Genomic DNA, 15,138 nt, shown 5'->3' with positions numbered 1-15,138 from the left:
GAACATTAATTATCTTTTATTCTGTGGATTAATTAGATTAGTGTTGTGTAGAAATACTTCATATATTATAAGTCAATAATTTTTTAGTGTACATTTATTTTTAGGTATACATTTATTTTATCTTAAGTATATAGAATATTCAACAACAGGTGAGAAAATTAAAGAATAATTTTAAATGATAAAATAAGACAGAAATTAAGAATAAAACGAAGAAAAAATTACAATTAAAGTTTAAATTATAGATTTTAAAAATTCACATAAAAAGTAAATTATTAAAAGTACATGAATATTTATAATTAAACGAAACATCTATCGTCGCAATTTTATTTTTCTTGTTTTTATTTTGAATTTCTGTTTTCTATTGAATCACCATATATATTTTATTTAGAATTACATTTTAAATTTTTTCTCACTGTTGTCAAATTCTCTGTAAAAAACTCCATGCAAAACAGGAAAAGACCATTTAGTCAAATTTTCTGGAACTTTGAGAAATATTTATTAATGTGATGCTGAAAAGTATTCATAAGCACGACGCTCAATAATTAATTGGATACCTATTTGCGTTTTTCACTGGCACTCAGTGCAAATTAAAACTGTTAACCTAATTTGAATGCAAAAGTGAGATCTCAATTAATAAAATACGCAATGTATATTTTATTTTTATTAAATACCACAATAAAATGTATTGAGGATTTCGCGGTTTAATTCGTTTCTATTTTTGATAAATTAAAAAGATCCCGATCCACTCAAATTTTGATAAAAATATACTCAATCATTTTCTTATGAAAATGAATCTGCAAGAAAAAAGTGTCGCTCTGTCCTGCGAACCGAGATATTTTAAGTTAAAATTGACGACTATGCACGTTAAGAAATCTATCACAATCACGCAATACTGCTTCAAAACAAATTATTTAATTATTTACTTTTTCTAGATTCTTCGTTTTCATGAGAAAAAACGCATCGATTGAGTATATTTTTATCACATTTTAAATGGACCAGAATCTTCTTAACATTTATTCTATTTTTATTAAACGTACATCTTTATACTGATTTGTGTACGATTTTAAAATATATTGGATGCGCACCAACTCCATTCGTGATGTAATGGCTTCTGTACACTGGACGCGGAACCGCTTGCCGGCAAAATGTAATGCGAAGACAATAAGCTTACAGCTTCTAATGTGTTTATTGGTTACTGTGTCTCATTTTGCCGCGTGGCAAACGTTTCCGCATCCAATATGCAGGAGCCATAAGTCATAAGAACAAGGAAAGCTTTCGAATAAAGCGGGAAGCACATGCATAATGTATAACACGTAAAGCTACTTTTTCATACTGACGCTTGACGCTCATTTTCAAAACAGATCACGTGATCAAAATTAACGAATACCAAACATCAATTTTGATCACATGACTTGTTTAATACTCGAATCGAATGTCAACATGAAAATACAGTCTAATGCATAAGAAAATGTATTAATTGAAGTCCGTTTCCTTCTTTTCCATGAAATAAAGAACTCTGATTGGTTCAATTTCTTATGCCTATGTATTATGCAAAAGTCTGTGCTCCCTGTTTTAACATTGGCGAACAACAAGCATGCAACAATTCACCGCAGAAAGAATCAAGGAAAGGCCGCAATACAGACTTTTGCATAACGCATAATGCATAGTGCATAAGAAAATCAACCAATCAGAATCCTTCCTTTTCTTCCAGTTAACGGAAAAAAACTTTGATTGATTCTCTTATGCACTATGCGTTATGCATAAGTCTGTGCTGCGGCCTGGAGAGTGGAGCTGACTCACCCGAAAGCCGCCATTTTTAGTGTACTGTTAAATGAGTACAAGATAAATTAGAAACGATGGAACATACGGTTTATTTTGTTAATATTATGTTATATTGTTATATATTATATTTATATCAAAAACGCATTTATTAATGTGAGGAGCATAAACTTTTACATAACACATAACACGTAATGCATAAGAAAATGTACCAATCGAAGTCTTTCATTTCTTTCCTTTCTATGAAAGAACTCTGATTTTTTATGCTTCATGTTTTATGCGTATACAAAAGTCTCCCCGCATTAAGCGGAGCCAATCAGCATTAGGCACATGCATTGACGCCAATGTCATCGACATATTAAGTTGACTTTTTATATACAGCACGCTGCGGCAGCAATTCGTTACTATTAGTTGAAAATTTTACGTGAGATGACGCACTTCTGACGCAAAATACATTTTACTGCATCTCATTAAAATTCAACCGAACAACGAGCAGCAAAAAATTCGAAGTTGAGAAAATCTACAATATTTGCAAAAAATATGAAAATTAAGTACATTTACTAAAATGAGTACAATTAATAATAATAAATTTATTAAAATGAGTACATTTTTGATAAGATTTGAAATGATGGGAATATTCTAAATTCTAAATAACTGAAATGATAATTGAAATCTAAATTGTAACTGCACTAACAGTTGTCATATAATCACAAGTTTTTTTATCTTTTTAAGTTTTATATATTAATTTTTGAGCTGAGCAAATAAAAGACATATATTTGAGATTAAACTTTAATATATATGTCGTTATTCCTTTTCATGCGTAGTAAATGCAGCGGAAGCAATTATGGAAAATTTGCATCACGTAACATTTTTGTTGCCGTAGCATGCTGCGCATGAAAAGACACTTTTTAGAGTGCATTCGTTTACGCAATGGCTAGCGCATCCACTGCTTTCTCATCTATTAGTCATGATTAAAAATTTACTGAACTTCTGTATTGTAGTCTGGACCTACAATAGGTATTTTAAGTCGTAAGACTTAATTGACCAACTACAGTTGAATGCGGGGAGAATAATTAATAATTGTGATTCGTCCATTCTTTATGGTTTAAGGTTTAAAAATCTATTATAGATTCGAGGTTAAGGGTATACACAAACTTGCACAGAGAAAATTATGCATGTAGAAAATTATTCAATCACATTTTACATGCATCTTTATAGTGTTACCCGAGGAGGTTCGGCTGGTTCCCTGGTTTCGAACCAACCCGAGACTTTAGAGACTTTGTCGCACGCTCCAACATGCCCAACACACTCTAATACGTTCGCATTACGGAACCAATATGGCGACTAGATGTTCGCATCGCGTTAGAGCATACTCCATGGATTAGAGTAAAATCACACGGTACGAAATAGGATTGCGGAATAAAGAATGCGTCATTAAAGCAATCAATCAGCGCTATTCCGCATTTTTCCATCATGGAAGCTTTGTGTACTATGTACACATGGTGCGTCAAAGATGTATCCATAAATATAATTTAAATACTACTAACTTCATGTTGATAATTTGCTTATTAAAATTGCTTATTGAAATATAATTTATTAAATTATAAAAACAATTATCGTTGTAGTATTTTATATTTTACAATTAATATTTACAATCTCATAACAATTTTTTAAACTGTTTTAACGCATTTATTATCATTTTTCCGCATCATGTAAACAAGACAAGTCTCACATAATGCGTCATTATTTTTATATCTTGATATCTATATTTATATTAAAATTTTGTCATACAAGTTACACAAGTAATTTTTCATCATTATGGATAACAAATTGATGATGACCGAAGCTATTAAACACTTAATAAAGATATACGTGAAAATTCCAATGATACACTGTCGAAAGGAGAAAGTGAGGTTAACTTTAATCAAATTAATCTCAATTTATATTGCCTTGACAGAAAAAAAAATCCAAAGTGTATGGGTCAGGCCCATTTATTCAATAAAACAGCGGTCTTTCCAAGGTGATAGTAACAATTACCATGTTGAGAGCAACTGATCCTTCGTTGTATTTTAATTATTTGAGAATGAATGTTGGCACCTTTTCATCTTCTTTCAATAATAGGTCCTGGAATTGAAAAGCAAACAAATATTAGAGAACTAATTGCTTCTTAGACAAGGTGTCTAAGACACCTTCTTACAAATTTGCTTGAGGTATTTAGCCAGTGAAGATAGCATGAAATCAATAGGATATGCATTTCGAATTTCTCCAAACACTGTTTCCCAAATAATTCACGAAACTTGTAATGAAATTTGACTTAAATTGAAGAATTTAATTATATCAAGCAAGGATGCATGAACAAAAGCAGAAGATTTTGAAGCAATGTGAAATTCTTTTATTGCATTGGGGCTATAGATCGAAAACACATTGTGATAGAGGTAATAATAATTTATTCAGATATCTTTTGTATTTAACATTCATGAAATAGATTAACTTAAAATTTAAATTACAGGCTCTTCCTCACAATGGCTCTTTCTTTATTATAATTATAAGAAAATTCATAGCTTTAATCTTATTAGCATTTCAGATTTGCATTATTTATTTATTTATTGATTCATTTTGGTAGATATAAGAGCAGAGTTGCCATAGCGATGCTAAAGTTTTTTCTAATAGCAAATTAAAATCAAGGCTAGATGCAAACATTTTAAATGTGCCTTCACCTTCTCTAGTTGGTCAATGCGAGTTGACATTTGTTTTGGTAACCGATGAAGCATATCCACTATCACTGTACTTGATGCGACCTTATCCAAAAAGTGCACAGCTAGATTTGAAGAAAAAAGTGTATAATTATCGTCTCAGCAGGGCCAGACGAGTTATCGAAAGTGCTTTTGGCATACTTGTAGCAAAATGGAGAATTTTTCGAAAACTAATCAATACCTACATCTTGAAAGCCAAAAAGATTGGCCACTATCTGCTTACACAATTTTATCATCACTAAGGAACTTGAAAAGCGTCCTCAAAAAAGACAATACTTACAATGTAATACACGACAGACAGCAACTGTCGCTTGGCATTAGGAACATACAAAATCAGATTAACCAAGATGTTACTTCAAACAACTTATTTAATAGTATTTACAGAGAAAAATTTGCCAACTATTTTGTAAATGAAAGTTCTGGTTACAATGGCAATGGGAGAAAGCTGAGAATGAATTTTAAAATAAATCTGTAGAAAATGTATAAGTGAATATTTTAGGTAACTAAATTTGTTTTAGGCAATCCTAATGTCCATAGGAGATGATACTCTCACACATGCGCGTATTTCTGTGTTTTTAAATTTTTGTACTAGTTAATATTTTTATAATATTATTAATATTTTTATTTTATATATTGGCTTTCAAAACGGCATTGATGCGTGTAAAAATCAGATCTTAAATGGAACAAGATCTTAAAAATTTGTGCCGAGAACTCAAATTGAAGGAAGAAAGGTAAGAACATAAATTTGTTATAGCATAAAAGTATAACATTATTTTAGATTATAAATTGCATAATACAAAATAAATGGACGGCAATATTGTATATTATATGTTGATTTAGATATAACGCATTGATGCCACGTATTGTGAAAGAGAATCACGGAGAGTGAGATTCTACTCCTTGCATCCAATGCATTGTAAGATAAAACATTTGGAAAACAGCTTGAGCGCAGAAACGCGTAAAATTAAATCCAGTAACAATCTTATTATATATAATTTGCAACATTTATGTTGTAAGTTGATCGAATATTTAACAATTCATGAACAATCTGCAGTGAATTGTAACTATCTCTTGTCACACGTATAAATATCGATAATGTCTAACAATTAAAAAAATACAGTATATCTGACCGCTAATTTATATTTAAGTAAAATATATTTTATATTCTACAAGAATACTCCCCCCCCCCTCCTCTCTCTCCCTCCCACCCCCTAGTGCGGATGATATTGTGCGAAGTTATCGAAGAGATGGGCATCCATAAAATTGACTCGAGTTAATTTATTTAAATATATATTTATAATTCACACCAATACATTATTTACTAATAGTCTATTACTAATAATCTATTACTTACTAATAGTCTATTACTAATTATTTCTAGATTTAAACATTTAAATTGAATCTTGTAGAATTAGAAAAAAAAATGAAGGCTAATACTTTTAAGCCTTGGAATTAGAAAATTAAGATTTAAAAATCAGGCTTCGCATGCGACACTTAAATTAAAACGGCGGCGATTGGTCGGTCAACAGGAGGAGCCGACGATTCGCGCGTGACTACTTGGGAGCTACACGTTATTACTTTGCCGCTCTCTTATATTTCGCCTGTGGACGTTCCTAATTCCCCCTTCCATTGTCATGGGTTATAGTCATTATAGGTTATGATTTGTATTTGCTGCTTGAAATTTTGTAGTTTCTTTCATTCCATTTTTGCTCTCAAAATCAATTGAATATCTATCGTAACATTAGTGCAGGACCTGGCGTTATTTCTAGATAACCTCAGGTTATTTCTAGATAAGGTGCCAAATATGTCAATTTGAAGAAAAAGATTGAAATTTTTTATCTGCGGGAAGTGTAGTGATGTTTATTCATAAGTCATGTATTTATTTTACAGCAATATCATACAGCAAGTTATCGACGAATATTATCCGCAAATTTAAATAATTGAATACTTTTTTCTGATCTATACTGATACAGTTTACCGCAACACAAGGCATTTTATAAATATTTTTGCCTTCGTTAATATATAATATTTCAGTTTTTTTATATCCTTCTCTTAGTCTTATGGTAAAATTTCGAAATGCGGAAATACGAAGGTTTTCAACAGCATAGAAGCTACAACAACCATAACCATCTCAGCTCAGCAGCGGAGTGGGAACAGCGAATAACTATGTTTCTAATCAAGTACATCTCTAGAGGTTGTCTGCGCTACTCGAAGTCTGTTCAAAATGTTACTGAACAAAATGAGATTGTAACGGACATGACAATAGGAGAAATGCAATTGGATAATTTTTTTATGCATACATTTATGCAGCTATGCAATTTGTATGGATATATCCTAATAGCTGCTCGGTATCGTATTGGATTGTATCTTCCAATAGAAAACGAGATGAAGCTTAGAACTGTTTACAGTAAGTAAAGAGAATGGGTCATAATTAGTCAGAAATCCGAGGCTGTACAAATAATTAAAATTCAAAAGATGTATTTTTAGGTTAATCTGATCATAATATGAATTAGCAAATTTTTCTACTATATATCTCACTTTGCATTTTTTTTACTCCACTAAGATCGATTTTCTTCAAATTCTTCACCTTTTTCACTTAATATTTTAATGAAATTCATTTTCAGTAATATAACTAGTATATAACTAGCTATTGCTTTCCAATTGCTTAACACATCTTAACACAAATATACACAGGAATACACAAAGTGTAGCATTGTGTACGATTCAATTGGATTATGTACGCTGTGCTTAAAACCTGTTGTAGCTAGAGTTAGTTTAAATATAGTTTTCTCCGTCTGTATTAAATAAAAAATAAAAGTGCCGGCTACTTAACGCCCTTCAACTTCATTTATAGTCGCCGCGATTAGTAACATGTAATTGTCACTAGAAAACACAAGCTTTACATAGCCCTCAGCTGAGTACAGATGGATAGTGTCAATAATAATTAGAGAGCTTCACACACACACACACACACATACAGAGAGAGAGAGAGAGACAAATTGCATCACGTAAATGCCCATATCCAATCAGGATGAGGGTCACATAACCAGTTTTCTCCAATCTCTTCCATGCCTATGAAGCTTCGATGATCATGCCCAATCAGAGAAGACGGATTACGTGATGCAATTTGCCATTCCCTCCCTGTGAGGCCGGAATCAGACTATGCATTGAAAATTGAGATTAAAGAATAAAAATTGAAATTTCACCCATGAGGACAAAGAAATTTTGGCTGCTTTTGTTCTGATTGGTCAAAATCTTTCAATCTTCAATGCGTCCGATTCCAGCCTAATGATAACGGACAATTGGAACGCAACTTGTGTCACCGTGTGCACGAAAGTATCTAGGAATATTGTAATTGAGAAGTACCCATGGTATAAGAATATAAGATATTTCATTATACATAATGACGAAAAAGTATTAAAACAACCAATCAGAAATTTGTCCAAAATTAAGCGCTAAATTCAAATGCAGTATTGGTAACAATACATAACAATTGTAAAAACAAAATTAAAATTTGAAAAAATACAAAAGCTCGTAAATAAGTAAAATAATGAAGTATGAAATAAAATAATAATGTTAATAAAATTAATGACAATAATGTTAATAAATATAATAATGTTAGTAAATATAATTTGATACTTTGATAATTTGAACTTAAGATCGACTCAATATATAACTAATATACGACTCTTACAGTTTTGAACATAACACGTGAGCATTTCTACAAACCAAATAGAATATGCTAATTAATTATTTAGAAAAAAGATTGATAAATTATAATAAAAGAAATAATTTATAAATGAATGAGAAGCATGATTTTTTATAGATATCGTTATATATACTTTAACTGTTGTTGTTACATAAAACTTGAAAAACTTCGCTCTTAATCACTTATCGGCCACTTCGAACTGAAAAAACTTTTCGAAAGAATACAATCAAGAAGAATGCAAGATCTGATTCACGCACGATGTGAGACTTCGCTTTTTGATCACTTCTAACCTAATGTACCAGGTGTATAAGCTTAAATCCGCTGTTTGCTCATAGATGGCATTAGTGAGAGTACAAAGCTACCCTAGGCACACAACACACTTTTTTTTATGTGTTTGACATTTGTCAACATTAACCAGTGCACATCATCAGCAATTTCATACAATACATTTTTTCTTTCGTAATCATGTCTAGTTTTTTGCTAAAAAAAAAGCATATGCGGGAAGCTTTGTTTTTCTGTTTCAATTTGAAGAAATCGGCTGCCGAATCGCATCGAATGCTTGTGGAGGCCTATGGCGACAATGCTTTATCGGAAACAACGTGCAGAGATTGGTTTCGCCGGTTCAATGACGACAATTTTGATCTGAGTGACAAGAAGCGTGAAAATCGGCCCAGGAAGGTTGAGGACTGTCAATTGCAGGCTTTTTTGGACGAGGACGATACCCAATCGCAAAAATTGCTTGCCGAGCAATTGGGTATTTCTCAAGCAGCTATTTCCATGCGGCTACATGCCATGAGAAAGGTTCAAAAGATCGGAAAATGGGTGCCGCATGAACTGAACGATAGGCAGATGGAACGACGCCAAAACACATGCCAAATTCTGCTTACCAGACAAAAAGAAAGTCATTCTTGCATCGGATTGTGACAGGCGATGAAAAGTGGATCTATTTTCAGAATCCTAAATGCAAGAAATCTTGGGTTGATCCCGCCCAACCATCAACATCTTCCTCAAGACCAAATCGCTTTGGACGGAAGACGATGCTGTGCGTTTGATGGGATCAGGAGGTGTCATCTACTACGAGCTGTTAAAACCTGAAACTGTTAATGCTCACCGCTACCACCAACAACTGATCAAATTGTGCTCTGCGTGAAAAAAGGCCACATTATCGGAAAAGACATGACAAGCTGATTTTCCTCCATGACAACGCACCATCGCACATGTCAACAATGTTCAAAACTACTTGGAGACACTCAACTGGGAAGTGTTACCCCATCCCGCTTACTTACCAGACCTGGCATCTTCTGACTATCACCTTTCATCGATGGGCCACGCGCTCGCTGAGCGGCACTTCGATTCTTACGAAGACGTCCGAAAATGGCTTGATGAGTGATTTGCCTCGAAAGATGAGGAATTTTTTTGGCGTGGTATACACAAATTGCCGAAAGATGGGAAATATGTATAGTTAGCGAGGGCAAGTATTTTGAATAAATTTGTTTCCTAAGAAAAAAAATGTGTTTTTTTGACTAAAAAACAGCGAATTTAAGCTTATACACTTGGTGGTTTTACATACATAACAACTATGGTAACAGCCATGTTGCTTTTTACAATTTTGGATAAATTGGTTTAAGAGTAGTCACCATTTTGGCTATTGCGCATCCTCGGGAAACCTTATATTCTTATACCATGGAAGTACCCATTGTCTCGTCGCTAAGCAAGTGTAGCGATATGTCATGGCATGATTGCAGTAACGGAGAAACTGTGAGTTCTCTGCTTTGACCGGGATTGGTGTCATCAAAAACATGGCCGCCAATAATGCGCAAGCAAATATGCGCGGCTAAATGGAAAACTTGTCCCTACTGTATATCTTTATACTGTGATTAGAGAGCCTCACAGAAGCTGTTATATTATAGCATATGTCATATGCACTATAGAAAAAGAGCACTCCGACGCCTTAGATTTGCATTGACGAACGCAGCTAGAGAGAGAGCAAATTGCATCACGTGACCGTCTCTCTCATGAGTATCAAAGCTCCATAAACATGGAAGAAATTGGAGAAAACTGGTCACATGCCCCCCCTCCCCGTTCTGATTAAACGTGGACATTCACGTACAATTTGCCACTCTCTCTCTCTCTCTCTCTGTAGCTGTGGTTAAAGTCTCGCTACAAATGTTTTGAAGCTTTTGATAGACCAATTAGAAGAAAGAATTTTACAAACTGACTAATAAAAAAACGCTTTAGAGAGTTTGCAACATCGCGTTGACCATATTCTGTAGTTCTGTAACTATACTTTCTATTTGGTGATACAAGTATTTAATACACTCGTCGTTTTATCTTTTTTGACATTTAGAGAATGACAAAGATAGAACAATACTTGTGTTGACTTATGTCATCAAATAGAAAGCACCCTAGGATCATTCATTGAACGCGTAAGCGGTATAGTGAATGCAGCCATTATAGCATATTAGGGATATACTAGGGATATAGTATTTGTAACGTATATTATAGCATTACTCTTTTTCATATGCAATACTTTTCAAGAATACTTTTCAAGAGTCCAGAACCTTAGTTCTATTTCTTGAAACGAGGTGAAAATTACAAAAGTGAACGAATTTACTAGAATACTAATAATTTCATTGGTCAACACCTAATAAATTTGTTCACTTTTGTAATTTTCACTTTGTTTAAAAAACGGAATCGACTTCCTTGTTTATTTTTAATTACGATATTGGCAACACTGCAAGCTTTGTAATCTTATTCGTAATATTCGTACATATTCAGTTTCACAGTTTCACGCAGTTTCTGTCTTAATTACGTTTAGATGCGTTTGTGTCAAATTGGCGGATAATTGTGAAAGATATCTTCGTGCTTCGAGCACGAATTTACATAAACTTTATCTACGCAGGTAGTCAAAGTTTCAGGTATGTGTAATAGAGCAATTATCTGTTTCGTTCGGATAATACGCAAAAATATTTTCCTCCCCCTTCTCCCCGCGCATATGATAATTCTGGTTTAACCAGGTTATGGTGAATCTAATGTATATTATGTATTTTTACTACTGAAACATAATAAATGAAGAAGAAGCAGCCTAACGATTTTTATGAAATTGTGTACATACGTTCAGTATATTAAGTATATTAAATGTTAAGTATTTGTATGTGTTACTTTATATATCTTATTTTGGAACGCAGAAACTGAATTCATTAGAAAACGTTGCTTTTGTATTAATCTCCTTTTTTATTTATGACTTTGATAACGTATGCACGCATAATATTGCGCATATTGTATTTTGAAAGAAATGTATATTTATGATCTAGGAACCAAGAAATATTCTAGCAATATTGCAACTTTTGGCTTTATATTTACTACTGTTACAGTACATAGGACATCTCATATATGAGAAATATTATTATTCTCTTATATGTGAGAAATACTAGAAGAGAAATGATTCATTATTTTGTTGTGTAGCAAGATCCAGCAAATGAGCAAACAAATATAAATTAGTAATTTGCTTTGTTAAATACGAATACTTATAGTGTATTTATTACATCTTTTTAATTATTTCTATTTGTTTGTGGACTAACTTTTATGTCTTATAATTTATGAAGCATTGATTTCTTATATTCTAAAGTACTGATGAAAAGTATGATATGTAATTTTCTATATAAAATTGTTTTTTATTTAGGAGATACAAGGTTTGTTTTAGCTGAACTTTTTCCTTCAAAGAAGGGAGGAAGAAAAGAGAAAAGATATGCAAAGAAGTTGCGCTAAAAAGAACAGATTTTCAGTCAATAAAAGTATTATTTTATCTTTGTTATTTATTGAATACCAAGAGGATAGAACAATGTTTGTGTCAACTGTAAATACATTCCATTATTCACTGTAAGTATTAAAAATCTACACTGTTAAAAAAAAGAAATTTGCTTTTGTTATATGTAATGGAAGTAAATTTTAAGCAGATATATTAAATATTTAATATTGTCAATGAAAATGAAATTATAAGTAATTTAATTTTAATGTTTATTTATATCAAAATTTCAAATGCAAATCTACATAAAATTTAATAAAAAATACTAAACTTTGTAAAATTTTATGAAAAGTACACTAAATTTCATGTACATATATATACTTTTCAGTTGCAGATACATTAAATTTAATTTCGTATCATAAAATTGAATTTCTGTAACTTAAAAGTATATTCATGACATTTTTAACAGTGTATAGTTCATGTTACATATATTACAGATTTTTAGTACTTGCAATGAATATATATAATAGAATGCAGCCTGTGTCTCCTACACTTAAAAAAAAGAAATTTGTTTCTGTTATATATAATGGAAGTAAATTTCAAGCAGGTATTAAAAATATTTAATGTTGTCAATGAAAATGACAACACAGTTTATAAGTAATTTAAATTTAACGTTCACATACATTAAATTTCATACAAATTTACATAGAATTTAATGGAAAATGTACCAAATTAAAAAAAATTTATAAAAAGTTAAATTTTATGTACATGTACACAAATATACTTTACAGTTACATACATATTAAATTTAATTTAATGTCATGAAATTGAATTTAATTTATGTAACTTATTACTTTACTTTGATTTTAAGCAAGGCTTAAAATTCTCTATTTGTCCCTCTATTGGTTTTAAAAAAAGAGAGATTTTAAAAATCAAAATAATATTGTGTGATGCAATCGAGTCTTAAAAGTACTTAACTAATACTTAAATTTCACATTTTTTTGAATAGTGTATCTTATTAATGTATCTATTATGGTTTTATTTTATATTATTTTATAATCAAAAACTTAATAATGTGTAATAAAGTGATTTTCAACAATCATTTGTGTTGTTCTAAGATATGAATAATAATATAGAAAAGTAAAATCTCTTTAAAAAAAAAATTTATTTAAAAAGATTTTTTAATTTTATTTATCTTGCTATCGGAAATTTTTACCCTTTGTCGATAACCTATTTATCGAACTTTAAGGCTGATTTTTATATTGTTCTGAACTGTAAAAAAATCTGAAAAAGAATCTTAAGTATTTGAAAGCTTTATAAGTTTTAGCTTTATAAGTAATAAGTTTAATACATTTTTACTATCATAGAAATTGGATTACATTTTATTAATTTTTTTTACAAATTTAAATTCCTATATTAGAATTTTTATTAATAAAAAGATATTTTATTATAGTGTTTTGAAAAGTTCTCAAGGTAAGCTACAAGAATATGTAATGAAAAATGGAAGTTATATTAAAACCAAAATTTAAAATGACTTTGCCCTGATCTTGACAACATCATCCAAGATTAGATCAAAAGTACCATCTTATGTCCCCCTTGAAGAACAAAACTTTTATCTAAGATGTTTTTCCCTAAATGAACTGTTCAAGAGATACTTGATGTGGTCAATTAAAATGGGGCACTCTGTGCGTGCGTGCGTACGTGCATGCGTTTCAACAGCTCATAAATAAGATCCTATTGATCCTATCAGATACAGAGCATGATCTTCGAACCATGAATGTTTGGCCGTGTTGATGTTGAGGTCGATGGCAATGATTGACCGAGCTTAGCGTAGTATTTTTTCTTCTTGGAGTTGTCGTAGAATATCCACTTCTCATCTCCAGTCACAATCCGATGCAAAAAACCTTTTCTCTGTTGTCTTTGAATCAGCTGTTCGCAAGTGAAAAATCGCCTTTCAACGTCTCTTGGTTTCAATTCCATAAAGCACCCAATTTTCTTGTTTTTGAATCATTCCCATGGCTCTCAATTGTACAGAAAGGGCTTGTTGAGTTACCCCTAATGATTCTGCAAGCTCCTCTTGCTCCTTTGACTTTGATCTTGTTCGAGTAAATAAAATAAATTGCCTTTAATTCTTTGTCTTCGAATTTTTTTGGCTGTCCAGAGCGAGGCTTGTCTTCAACGCTGAAATCTCCATCCTTGAAATGTCGAAACCATTCCCTACATGATTTATCAGTTGGAGCAATGTCATCATAAACTTCGACAAGCATTCGATGGGTTTCAGCCGCACTTTTCTTCCAATTAAAGCAGAAAATCAAAACCTCTCGCAAATGTTGCTTGGTTAACACAAAATTCGACATTTCAAACACAATAAAAATCAAGATTTTTGTATGAAACTCAAAGCAATATAAATTGAATATTATTAGCAGATGTTTAACCTCTCTGAAACCGCCAAAATCAGATGTCACTATGAACATTCACAACAGCTGAAGCCATCTTAGGACCGAACTAATTTGTACTCCCAATATATATATATATATATATATATATATTTTAATATTATGAGCATTTCTCTGTGTACGGATTTTTTTTAGGATTGATGATTTCGCCCGAATCTGTAGATATCCGGATATCTGGATATCTAGTGATATCCAGATCCTATATCCGAATATTGAAATACAATACTCTGCGAATCTGGATCCAGAATCCATCAGAATCCAATCTTTTGAATCCATTATCTCATAAATCCGCTGGATTCGAAAGAATATTTTCCACATGTGGAAATAAGATGTTGCCTTCATTCTGTCAATGTCAATATTCTTGTCTTTCTGTTCCAAAATTGGAATCTACCTTTTTAAATAACTTATTTTATCGTTTAAGAAATAATTGATTTTAAGCAGTGTGTGTAAAACTTTCATTTATGCCATATTAAAATTAAAATTAAAATTAATGTATATAAAATTATATTAAATTAAAATTACATTAAAAGTATATTTAGCCTCTCCCCCCCCTCTTTTGCACTCTCTCTCTCTCTCTCTCTCCTCCCCTCCTCTCTCTCTCTCTCTCTCTTCTCTCTCTCTATATATACTATACTCTCGTATAGAAGTAAATAGTTAGTAGAGATACGTAAACTTAACTAAATAATTACTAATACT

This window comes from Atta cephalotes, assembly GCF_000143395.1.
Source record: "Atta cephalotes unplaced genomic scaffold scaffold00024, whole genome shotgun sequence".
NCBI lineage: Eukaryota > Metazoa > Arthropoda > Insecta > Hymenoptera > Formicidae > Atta > Atta cephalotes.
This window is presented reverse-complemented; position numbering follows the sequence as displayed.